Here is a 12,730-nt window from a genome sequence, read left to right on the forward strand (position 1 = left end):
TCACCGCCCCCCGCGCGCCCCGCCCCCGCCCCGCCCTCGCCCCGCCCCGCGCGCGCCGCGCCTGGGGGGCCGGGATGGGGGCGCGACGGGGGACCCCCGCGCGCGCGCGCGCTCGCACACGCCCGCGTCATTGTTGGAAGCCGAGTGGGAGCAGTCGGGCTGGGGGGCGCCGAGGGAGAGGGGCTCCTCCCCCTCCTGCAGTTTGGGGGTGGGCCGGGGGGGGTGTGTGTCGGGGGGGGGGAAACCCGGGGCGGGGGTGGTCGTGTGTGTGTGTGTGTGTGTGTGTGTGTGTGTGTGTGTGTGTGTGTGGAGAACATCGCCCCCAACCCCTCTTTGGAATCCCTATGCAGCGAAACAGTCGAGCAGGGGGCCTACTAGGACACCTCCACGGTTGCCATGGAGACGGCTCGGCTCATCCCGGGTTTGCAGGGGTCTGCAGCAGGTGGACCCGGTGGGCAGGGGGCACCCCGTTTAGATGGGACCGTGCCTGGAGCGGTTGGCATCTTTTGGGGAAAAAGTCACAGGGGCTGGGACTCAGCCCTGAGAGGTCCTGCTCCCTCGGTGGGGGCCAGCTAAATGGGGAAGGGTGGGGTCCCTGACCGCAGCGGCAGTGCCATCGCAGGGGACGTGGTAAGACAGCTGCCTGGGACCGCCCCCCTTTTGGGGAGCCGATGGGGAGATTTAGCGTTGCAAGTTGGGAGGTGAGGAGAAGGGAGCTCTCCCTCCAAAGTCTTGGGGGCTGGGGCCGGCCTTGGGTACAGGGGAAGAGATTCCTCTCCTGTACTGTCACCTCACATTTTTTCTTTTATTTTGGATTTTGGGGCCACATTCGGTGGTGCTCAGGGCCTACTCCTGGCTCTGTGGTCAGGGGTCACTCCTGCAGGTGTGCACGTGACCATCCATGACCCTGGGGATCTAACAGGGCCTGCCTCAGGCACAGCAAATGCCTGAAACCCGATCCTATCTCTCAGACCTCTCTGGTCAGTCACCTTCAAACCGCAAACTGGTGGACCTCCCATCTGGAACTGGCTGTTAGTTAATGATACAGGTCTTTGGGCTCCAATCCAGGCTGACTGACTCTGCAAGGCGGGAGGGGTGTTTGCGCACTGAAGACTGAGAATCACTGATCTAGGACTGTGCTTTATTTGGGATGGGGTGGCTTATTCTCTAAACTATTAGGGGGCAATGTTGAAGAAATTGCTTAGACATTTCTAACCCTATTAGGGCAGAAATTGCTCCCATCAGGGGCTTGGAGCGATAGTACAGCGGGGAGGGTGCTTGTCTTATAGGAGGCCAAACTGGGGTTTGTTCCACAGCATCCCACTTGGTCCCCAGGGGGACCAAATCTGATAAGAATGATTTCTCGTGCAGAGCCAGGAGTGACCACTGAGCATCCTCAGTATGGCCCCAAAACATATTTTTTTTTAAAAAAAGAAAGAAATTGCTTCCATCAGTCCTGCAGGGAGAAGATGAAAGCGGGGCTTTGAGATCAGGGCTCGGCAGTTGGGCAACAATTGTAAAACCAGCAAATGCATAAAACAAATTGCACAGAACAGACCCTTGATTGATGTTCCTATGCCATAATTTAAGAATATTGCTGCTTTAATTTAAAAGGCATTTATGAATGTGGGGCTGGAGTACAGCGGGAGGGCGCTTGCCTTATATGTGGCTGACGAGGGTTTTATCCCTGGCATCTCCTATGGTCCCCTGAGTGATTCCTGAGTGCAGGGCCAGGAGGAATCCCCTGTGCAGTGCCGGGTGTGACCCCCAAACCAAAACAGCATTTATGATCAGATGAAATTGGGGAAAAAATTAGGGTGCAGGAAGTGAAAGATTTTATGGACTTATTTGTGAGACTTCTTCTGAGTCTAATAAGGGACATTTAAATGAGGGTTCCCCCTCCCCCCCAAGGCTCTGAGTAAATTTTCAGATGTACTTGGGTTGTTTGACCTAACTTGTACAGACAGGTTTTTTGAGCTTCCAAGTGGCTTTGCCAGATCTATCACAAGTACAATAGTTTGGTGTTTTTTAATCAAATGCAAGACTAGGGACAGGGTGTAGATAAAAACATTTGAAATGCCTGTGGAGGCTTGGGTTTGCCGGTTTGTTAGATTTCCTTACAATGCAGCTATTACTTCCAAAGATCTGGTAAACATCAACTTGTCCTAGACTGGTTGATAAGGCTCTCCATGAAACAGGGCTTCCTTTAGGATGAAATATTTTGTGTCTGCTTGATGTGGGAGCAAACTTTTCACTGTGAAGAGATTATGTGAGGGTTTGCCTTCTTAAAAAAACATCATAGGGGCTTCAGAGAGAGCATAGGAGTTAAGCCTATTGCCTTGCATGTAGCTGACCCTGGCCCACCTCTGGTTCCTCAAGAATGACTTGAGCACCATGCTCAAGGCTGTTTTCCACAAACTCGAACAAGCCTCACCAGGAGGGAACCTGCAGAAAAACCCAGGTATACAGGACCTGTGACTGAAATCTCCAAGCTCACTCAGAGCAGGATTGGGCCTCCTCCCCCCAGCTCCCAAGATTTCTAGTAGTTTGGCAGTCACACCCACAAACTGCCCCCGGAGCCTTATAATCTCATCAATGACCAAGATCCAGAAACTCTGAAATAAAACTCCTGGATGACAGTGACATAGACCTTACCCACAAGTGAATCTGCTCTATAATCATATTCTAAATTTCAGAATTCCCGGAGCATGCTACCGTGTGGCCTCTCATACTCTACCCCATTGAGGTACCAAAAGTAGCACACATTTTTTGGGTTTAACATACATGTTTGTAATTTCTTATACAAGAGCTTCATGGCTGCAGGATGAAATATAACAATCTTTACACACTTTCCTCTTATGGTGGTGGGAAGGTGCACAGTGGTGGGACTGGTGTTTGAATGTTAAATGTAATGAATCATTGTGAACAACTATATATATATATATATATATATATATATATATATATATATAAAGACCTGAACACAGAGCCTGGAGTAATTCCTAGCACCATCAAGGGTGGTCCCAAAACAAAATTTAAAAAGTCACATACATAACCTGGGGCTGTATTTGAAGTATTCACACAGGCTGTATGTGTTAAGCTTCCTGGTAGTCAGCCACTTGGTCTGTGCAGATACAAACCAACCCTTGGGAGAAAGGGCAGCCTTGCAGGAGGCAGAGTTGGGGGGATTCCTGGTCATCACTCATGGCATTTTGTGGAAGGGGGAAGAGCACAACACCCGAGCCTTGCTGGTCTCACTCTGGGCAAAGCCTGTGAAAGATATTCTGTCCCCATGATCTGCTTGTGAGCCCCTTTAACACTGCTTGGGTGGGTTTTGGCACTGGCTCCCAGGTTGGAGAATTCCAAGACTCAGACTCCAAACTGAGCTTTCATTCCCATTTGGAAGTCATGGGCCTTGCCTGTGCATACAACCTTTTCTTTTTCTCTTTTTGGGTCACACCCAGCATTGCACAGGGCTTACTCCTGGGTCATGCACTCAGGAATTACTCCTGGTGGTGCTTGGGGACCATATGGGAAGCTGGGAATAGAACCCGGTTGGCTGTGTGCAAGGTAAACGCCCTACCCGCTGTGCTATCGCTCCAGCCCTGCATATAACCTTTGACCGACTCTAAAATCAGAGCTGTATGCTGGCGCTACCTACCTTTTATTTACGAGTTCTTCTTGTTTACTTCTTTTTGGTATTTGAACTATATCTAACAGTGCTTAGGGATTAATCCTCACTTCTTTCTTGGGGCCCGAGTGTGGGGGTGGGGTGAAGTGGGTACTGACCACTCTCAGTGGTGCCGGGGATGGAATGTGGGACTCCCCCACACTTAAAACCTACACTCCAGCCCTTTGATCTGTCTCTCCGGCCTGCTTTAGAATTCTTCCTTTGGAGGTCATTGAACTTCAGGAAAAGAACTTATTTGAAAAGCGAAGAAGGGAGCGAAAGAAGGTAAGGTAGCGTTAACGAAGGAGCTCAGACAGATCCCGAAGCTTCCAGGAACTGTCAGATCCTTTGAGGAAATCACTTCAGAATGACCCTGAGTGCTGGGCCCCAAGCAGAAAGAAATGGTCCAGCCTGGTGACACATTACAGCATTTGGTCATGTGGAAAGAATGATCTTCAGGAAAAATCACACCCTCAGCAAAGGGTTTTTACAGAGGCAGGGGCGAGCGAGAGCCAATTCTGACAATATTCCAGGGCGATTCTGGAGCTCGGCAGACTTAGTCATCACCAACTTATGTTTTTTTTTTTTTTTTCCCTCCCACATCAACTTGTGTAACTGTCTTTGGGGAGGGGCAAAGTAATGCTAAGAAAAACAAGAGCATTTTGAAGAATGGGAGACATGGGGAGAGGTTAGGGGGAAAAAGTTCTCTGGTAAGGGGGCACAGGGAATGAAGGCTGAGGGGCATTCCACAGCCTGAGGGAATGGGTGGGGGAGAGGTCCCTCCAATCTGAGATGTGGGGAAAAGTCATCGGCGATAAAGTTGGCTAGTAAACCTCATCCCTCACTCAGCACTTTCACAAACAGGCTCGCTCATTAATCACGGCAAACAGGACGGAGTTGCCAGGAATCCCTGGATAGACTGAGAAAGATGCACAGAGTCTGGGGTGCAGGCGCAGGCGGACACACCTCGGCGCCATCAGAGAATTAAGAGTGGGGAAGAGGCTCCAAGCCTGCTGGCGCTCGGAGGCACCCTCTGTGTCTGGAGACAGGAACAGGTGCTGTGGGTCTGAGCGGGGAGGGCGGGCCTGCTGGGGCCCCGCTGAGCAGGGCGGCATAAAAGGGCATGACAGAGGCAGCAGCTGCAGGAAGCCAGCCTCTAGCTGGCGAGCTCTCTGCGATTCTCTTGGATAATATCAATCTGCTTGAAAACCAAGATCACTTTCAAATTAGTTGCAAATGTCCAACTGGGCAGTCTGGGGTGAGGAAAAAAAAAAAAGCTGAGCATGTTTTTTGTTTTGTTTTGCTTTTTTGCTGCTATGAAATTCCAGACAGTGAGTTCAATGTCCAAGTTTCACACCAGCAATAGAATAGTTTTAGCTCTGATTTAAACTCTCAGAGGTGGCTTGATAGATAGTTCAAAGGGCTGGAGCATACGCAAGAGACCCTGAACTCAATTCCCTGGCACTGCCTGGTCCACTGAATACTGCTGGGTGTGGTTCTGGTGGCCCCTAGCACTGCCAGGCCTCCTAAGCACTGGACAGTCTGACTCCCATAGCTGGGCTGATCACTTCTTAGGAGTTAGAGAAAGAGAGAGCGGGATGGGGGTGGGGAGAGAGAGGGAGAGCGAGAGAAGAGAGTGGGGAGAGAAGAAGAAGAAGACAGAAGAGAGAAAGGAGAGAGAGAAGGAGGGAGAGGGGGGAAAGAGAAGAGAGAGGGAAGAAGAGAGTGAAGGGAGAGAGAAAAGAGAGAGACATAAGGAGAGAGGGAGAGAGATGAGAGAGGGAGGAGAGAGAAGAGAGGGTAGAGTGAGGGAGAGGAAGAAGAAAGAGGGAGGAAGGGAGGAGAGGGAAGAAGAGAGAGGGAAAGAGAAGATAGAGGAAGGGAGAGAGAAGAAGAAAGAGGGAGGGGGGAGAAAGGGATAGAGGGAGAGAGAAAAAGAGGATAGGGGAGAGGGAGAGGGAGAGAGAGGGGGGAGAGGTTGATTCTGTGGCTAAAACATCACTGAAGCTAAATCTGCAGTACCCTCCTAGACCCCTCCCAAAGATGGTAATAATATGTGTCAAGTGATTTCCATCTGATGCATAATCTTCTGTGAAACCATGCAATCAAGCAGTATTGTGTGCCGGACATCTGGCTCCAGTCCTAGAACTGTCCCTGTCCTGGGCAGTAAGTACTTGCTCATTTTTCCTGCTAAACCCTCCTCTGGCTGGACATCATCAATTTTTATACAACCCACTAGGAGCTGCCAATAAAATACCTGTCAGGGGACTGGAGAAATAAGTATAGTGAGTAAGGTGCTCCCCCACATGAGGCTGACAGGGTCGGTCCCCAGCATTCCATATGCCCCTGTACGTGGGCACAGCCAGGAGTGATCCCTGCGAGCAGAGCCAGGAGTAAGCCCAGAGTGCTGCTGGGTGTGACCCCCAAATAAAAAAAAATTGAAAAATAAAATATCTTCCAGTCCTCCGTCCCTGATTCTGGGACGGGAAGGACCCTGTCTGACTGGTTCCACTTTAAACCCTCAGTACTCGGCTGGGGCTCTCTCTGCGGCACGAGCTGGGGACAGTGTTATTGGGGATCGTCCTCTGATTTGCCCTTGTAGGGGGCTGGGGACAGATTAGAAATTTCTTTCAGCATCCCCTACAAAGGATCCAATGGCCCACTTTTAGGTCCCAAGGTCACCACCAAGAAAGAGAAGCGGCTAAAGTGACACCACTAGGTACCCGCATGACTCCCCACACAAGTTAACAGGAGCCCTTAAAAACAAGCGTCTCAAGTGTCTGTGCCCTGCCATCTGGAGGACAGTAGTGGCAGACAGAGATGGGCACTCGTGACCTGCTGACCCCGCACATCCAGGGGGCCCAGAGGTCATCTGAGAGGCTGGCCAGCAGACCAGGGAAGGGCTTACTGGAAGGTACAGATAAACAGCACGTGTGACCTCAGAGGGCCACCGGAGCATCTGGGTGCTTGAAAGGAGACTCGGAACAATGCAGAGAGAGGCAAAGTGAGCTGAACAAGAGTGCAAGGTGCGCAGGCCCGGGATATCTGACCTACAGGATGAGCTGCGACAAGCAGGTGACTTAAGAAGGGGTACGGATACCAGGATGCCCAGTGGAAGGGGTGTGTCAGGAAGGTCGAGAACTTCCAGCTAGGTCAGGTGGAAGGAAAGCAGGTTTCCAAGATCCCTCTTGTCTAGATACTGGGTTCAGATGGGAGAAGGTGGGCTGGGGTGCCAGGGACGGGGCCAGGCCCGATGAACTGGGGTGACTTTGGATAAAAGACTTTGCCTTTCTGGCCTCTGTTGCAATGACTATAAAATGGTGACAACTGCTGAAGTCCTTCAGAGGATTAAGTGGAAAATATTTATGTAGCTCACGACACATAGTCAACGCTAAAAATACTGTCAAGACTCCAGATAATGATTATCTGGTTTCCTGACATGTCTGCAGCAGGCGATAGTTGTACAGATCTCAGTAATCGAGTCTGGGAGAGATCTTAACATAGGAGGCAGCGAATCTGGCCCATGGCTTATTTTGTAAATAAAGTTTTATTGGAACACAGCTCTGTTTACTTATTTGAGTATCGCACCTTGAAGGCAGAGTTGAGTGGTGAAACTGACCCCTTGGAGAAAAAGTTGGTTGACCTGTGCTTAGAGGGTCGTAGATAATCAGCTGGTTCCTGGAGCATTTTAAAGCATGAATAAAGTTTGGGTGCTTGGAGATAGAGCTCAGTGGCAGAATACCTGCCTTGCAGGCATAGAGTCTTCAAGCACAGCACTGTTGGGGTGGCCCTCAGTGGTCCCCCAGCACCACCGAACCTGAACCTGAGCACTTTCCTGTTAGGACAACCATCACTGCAAGTGACCCCAGCTTCTGAGTACTGCTGGGTGTGAGCTCATATATATGTATATATTTAAATATTTATTACAATATTTATATTATATTTATTTTAAACATTTAATATTTATTTAAATATGTATTAAATATTTATTGGATATTTAAATGTTTAACTATTTTATATATATCATATGTGTGTATATATATATATTTAAAAAAGTGTGACCCCTGGCAAGCACCACAACAACCTATTACAAAGCAAAATATTTCTGACCAACCACACACAACAACAATGAAAAAGGGAAAGACATAGAGGAACAAAAAGAGTAGGAAGTCTGGGTTCTGACACTTGCTCCTGGGAGAGTTACTTACCTACTTGAGACTGTTTTCCCAGGTAAATCCCATGGAACTAAGGAAATGTCTGGTGGGGCTCAGCACACAGTGTCTTATGGTTGGCAAGGGCTCTATAAATGGCCGTAACTATTTTCAGCCATTCAATTTCAACCATTGAAAGTTCCAGAGAGTCCTAGAAGAAGGCCAGGGTGGCAGAAAGCACAGCAGTGGTCGTGGTCCCACAGCCAGCCAAAAAGAGGGAGGTGCCCATCCCAGGAGCACTCTACCAGGCAATATGTACAGTGCATGGGAGAGAGACTGCAGTGCTGTTCAGGAAGGCGGCAGATCAGAACATGAAAAGAGGGGGATCAAAGGTCAAGGGCCCTTGGTCACAGTACGAACATCACCGAGCATAGCAGGTACCCAGTGGCTCATTGACTGACTGAATGAAGACGAGTAGTTCAGCTGTTAAAAATGCCGTCTCAGTCAAAGGGCACCTGGATCTCCGTGGGGATAGGAACACACTTCGCCAGAAGCTTTCCACACTGCCAATCTCTCAGGGTCTTAAGGAATGAAAACAATATGCTGGTAGAGAAGAGGGAAGTCAAACTGAGACGTCTGCTCATGCTTCCCTGCTGCAGGACAGAGGCATCGTGATGGATTCCTGGGGAACAGATGGGCAGAGAAAAAATGTTTAAAAACAAAAGCAGGCACATAAGGTCATGAATTGGCCCAAAATAACTTGGGACACTGAGCAGACGGATGCAAACGGCACATCTTGATAGAAACGAGGCCAAACTGATAAGCTGAAATTGTCTACCCTGACTGGGTGCCCGACCTCCTGCTGCAGGAGGTCTGGGCCTCCCCAGAGAGAAACATCACCCTGAGGAGGTTTGGGGGGGGGGGGTCTCCTCTCCTCAGGAGTGTGTTGTTTTTGTGCCTAGGACCCTAAAAAAAATTAGAGAACGAGTTTCCGGAATGTAGCTCTGGGAGCTGGTTTTTTCCACAGTCAGTCAGGACTGTGGTTCCCACAACAGCAGGCCGCGGGGTTTCTGCCAAGTTGCTGGAGAAGGGGGTACCTTCTCTCCAAAGTCACGAATCCAAGACTCCTCCAGCAAGAATCCACGAACAAGGTAGTGAGGCAAAGAACAAGGAAGTTATTTGTTTTCACTTCTTGGGGGAACCAGCTGATGATGATGGCTTGTTGGGGTGGGAGTGGTGGGGGTGGGGGGCACTTCAATGACTTCTTGTACTTTGATACCACCCCAGCAGAAGCAGTACCAGTAGCTTCTTGGAGCTACCAGTGGGGACATTCAGCAGAGTGTTTTGATCAAGGTCATTTGGTGGCAAGGAACAGAAATGTAAAACCCAATGAGGCAAAGGCGGCCATCGTTGGGGAAGAAAAGTTGGTTCCTGGCCCTCTTGACGCTCAGCTTCGCTTCCCTTTGATTGTTCCTCTACTCTCCTTCCTTTCAGCAAAATCCTTCCTCACACAAGTTAGTCACAGGAGGCTCTGTTGTCTGTAACCAGAGACTCAGTCTAAGCCACAAACGGGCTCGGTTTCTGGGACTGTCCCTCCTGAGGATGGAAAGGAGGATGCGTGAAGTCATCAGGAAGCAAGGCACGCTCTCCTCCTTTTCTGCGAGTTGGAATGCATTCAGCTCGAAACAACAGAAGACTGGAGCGGGGACGAGAGTGAAAAATGGAACCCATCACAGACTGACTCTGGCCTCGTGACAGGCTTTGTCTGACAGGATATTAATGAACACAAGGCAGATAGAGTTTGTTCTTCCTCGCTTGCTATCTCATGCTGTACTCTGGGACCTGGGCCTCACTCTCTTCCAATAGGTCAGATCCAGCTCACTGGGTGATAAGAAACTGGGCCAAACAGGTACAAACCTTCCCTGCTGAGGTCTCTCCAGACCAGGCCCTTTCATAGTCAAGGCCACTGATAATTTGCATTAAATAAGTTTTTGCTGTGGGGAGCTGTTCCATGCTATCTTTGGTCTCCATACACTAAATCAGCGATACCATCCCCTGGGGACTGGTATGATTTTTGGGAACCGTAGACCTTGGGTATAATTGGGTGGTGTGGTAAGAAGGGACAGTAAGCCAATGAAGTTTGAGAACCTTTGTGCTAGATAATAGAAACAACCTATAAATGTTAAAACCTGTGCTCAGACATTGCCAAATGTCTCCATGAAGTTAAAAAAAATTGCCTTCAATTGAGATCCAAGACCCTAACACGGCAGGCCTGCCAATGACCAGGCATGTACATATGCCCATCCAAGACCATCCAGCCCCAGCCACGTCAGCTCAGACCAGTACAAGTATCGGGCTTTACATGGGATGAGGAGAAATAAGTTGTCACTGTCATTCAGTCTTGAGTGGCTTGATCCACAGCACAAACTGGTACACTTGACCATGGGTGATTACACCAGTTGGGATTTATTTGTCTTACACAAGAAGTACAGAGATAGTGTAAGCAAGGTACAGAGCACGGGGATGCTGCCAAGTATCCAACTCAGGGTCTTCTTGTCTTTCCATTTCATTGTCCTCACAGGTGGGTTTTAACTTCTTGCTTGTTGCCTGATGATCCCCAAGGTGGCTCTTCCAGCCCCAAGTCTGAGCTCCATGACAGAAAAACAAGACTAGGCAAAAAAGGATAAATGACCAAAGCTAACTACCAGTAAAGATTTCTATTTTATTTCAGAAGGGAAACTTCTGTCAGGGGTCTTCACTTACATGTGATTGGACTAGACTGAAGAATATGGTCAGATATAGCTGCAAGAGAGGCTGGGAAATCAAGGCAGTTTAGCTTCTGCCTATGTAGTAGAAAGATGTGCTGAATATATAGGGACTTGTAAGCTCTGCTCCAGTAATTGATGAATTCTCTGAGATTCTGTTTTCATGTCTTTTCTCATTGCCTATCCATCACAGCCTTCTATTTTTGAAGACAAGCTTTGTTTTTCCAAACACAAGGCGGGAAATAGCTATGTCATCCCTGGAGCAGGATCAAGATTCAGTTCTAGCGCTACTAATGATGTGTGTGACATCCCGGAGTCCCACTGCCAGATACCAAGATGGAAAAGCTGATTGGACCAGCTGGAATTAGAATCAAAGCATGATTGGTCTGGCATGGGTGGGGTGTCCACCAATCAGCCAATCATCTGTAGTCAAGAGAGCAGCGCGAGGGAGGGCAAACCTGATTGGAGGGATGTATTTCTAGGGGGAACAGGGGAGTGCTGGGAAGGCTCCCAGTCCCCAACAAATACCTAGTTAAAGAAGTGAAGAAATTGCTATCTTGAATTGTAAGATCGATGTGATGAAAATTCTGTCCCCTGAAAGTCCTAAAACAGAGTAGTATGACACAGGCAACAAGTTGAACTCACAAAATGCAGGCAGACATGCTCAACAAGTATATTTTCCCACACAAATTGACTCCCACATATGAATCCTCTACGTGAACTGCTTGCTGCCCACTAGGTGTCTTCAGGTGCTGGAGAAGACGGTGCTGTTTTGGGGTTTTGGGATATGGTATAGTATAAATAATAATGGCTCCTTGTGGAAATTTTCTAGCATTTCCAATAATTTTTTTTGTTTTGTATTATTTTTGGGGCATACACAGCTCTGCTAAGGAGCTATGCTCTGTGCTCTGGGGTGATTTCCTGCAGTACCCAAGGGACCATGTGGTGCCAGGGATTACACATAAACCTTCTGCATGCATGTGTTCATTAGTCCATTGAACTCACTCTCTCTCCAGACCTTTTAAGAGTTTTCTTGGGGGTTGGGGTGACTTTGGTCCACACTTGGCTATGGTCAGGGCTTAGTCAGGGCTTGGTGCTCAGAGATCATGCTTATTTTTATTATTAATTGAATCACCATGAGAAAGTTACAAAGTTTTCATGTTTGAGTTTCAGTCATACAATGATCGAACACCCATCCCTCCACCAGTGAACACTTTCCACCACCAACGTCCCCAGTATCACCCCACCCATTCCCTACCCTCCCCCTGCCTCTATGGCAGACAATTTCTCCCATACTCTCTACTTTTGGGCATTATGGTTTGCACTATAGATACAGAGACACTATTATGTTTGGTCCTTTATCTACTTTCAGCACACATCTCCCATCTCGAACGATTCCTCCAACCACCATTGACTTAGTGATCCTTTCTCTATTCCAGCTGCCTTCTTCCCCAGCTCATGAGGCAGGCTTCCACCTATGGAGCAATATTCCTGGCCCTTGTGTCTACTGTCCTTGGGTGTCAGTCTCATATTATGTTATTTTATATTCCACAAACGAATGCAGTCATCCTGTCTGTCCCTCTCTTTCTGACTCATTTCACTTAGCACGATACTCTCCATGAGCATCCACTCATAAGCAATTTTCATGATTTTATCTTTCCTAACAGCTGCACAGTATTCCATTGTGTAGATGTACCAAAGTTTCTTTAACCAGTCATCTGTTCTCGGGCACTCGGGTTGCTTCCAGATTCTGGCTATTGTGAACAGTGCTGCAATGAACATGCAGGTGCAGATGTCATTTCTACTGCGCTTTTTTGCACCACCTGGATATATTCCCAGAAGTGGTATTGCAGGGTCATATGGAAGCTCAATTCCTAGTTTTTGAAGGACTGCCCATATTGTTTTCCAAAAAGGCTGGACCAGTCAGCATTCCCACCAACAATGAGAGTCCCTTTCTCTCCACATCCGTGCCAGCACTGGTTGTTCTTGTTGTTTTTGATACATGCTAGTCTCTGTGGTGTGAGATGATATCTCGTTTTGATTTGCATCTCCATGATGATTAGTGATGTAGAGCATTTTTTTCATGTGTCTTTTGGCCATCTGTATTTCTTTTTTGAGGAAGCTTTTGTTCATTTCTTCTCCCC

Source organism: Sorex araneus, chromosome 5 (genome assembly GCF_027595985.1).
Source record: "Sorex araneus isolate mSorAra2 chromosome 5, mSorAra2.pri, whole genome shotgun sequence".
NCBI lineage: Eukaryota > Metazoa > Chordata > Mammalia > Eulipotyphla > Soricidae > Sorex > Sorex araneus.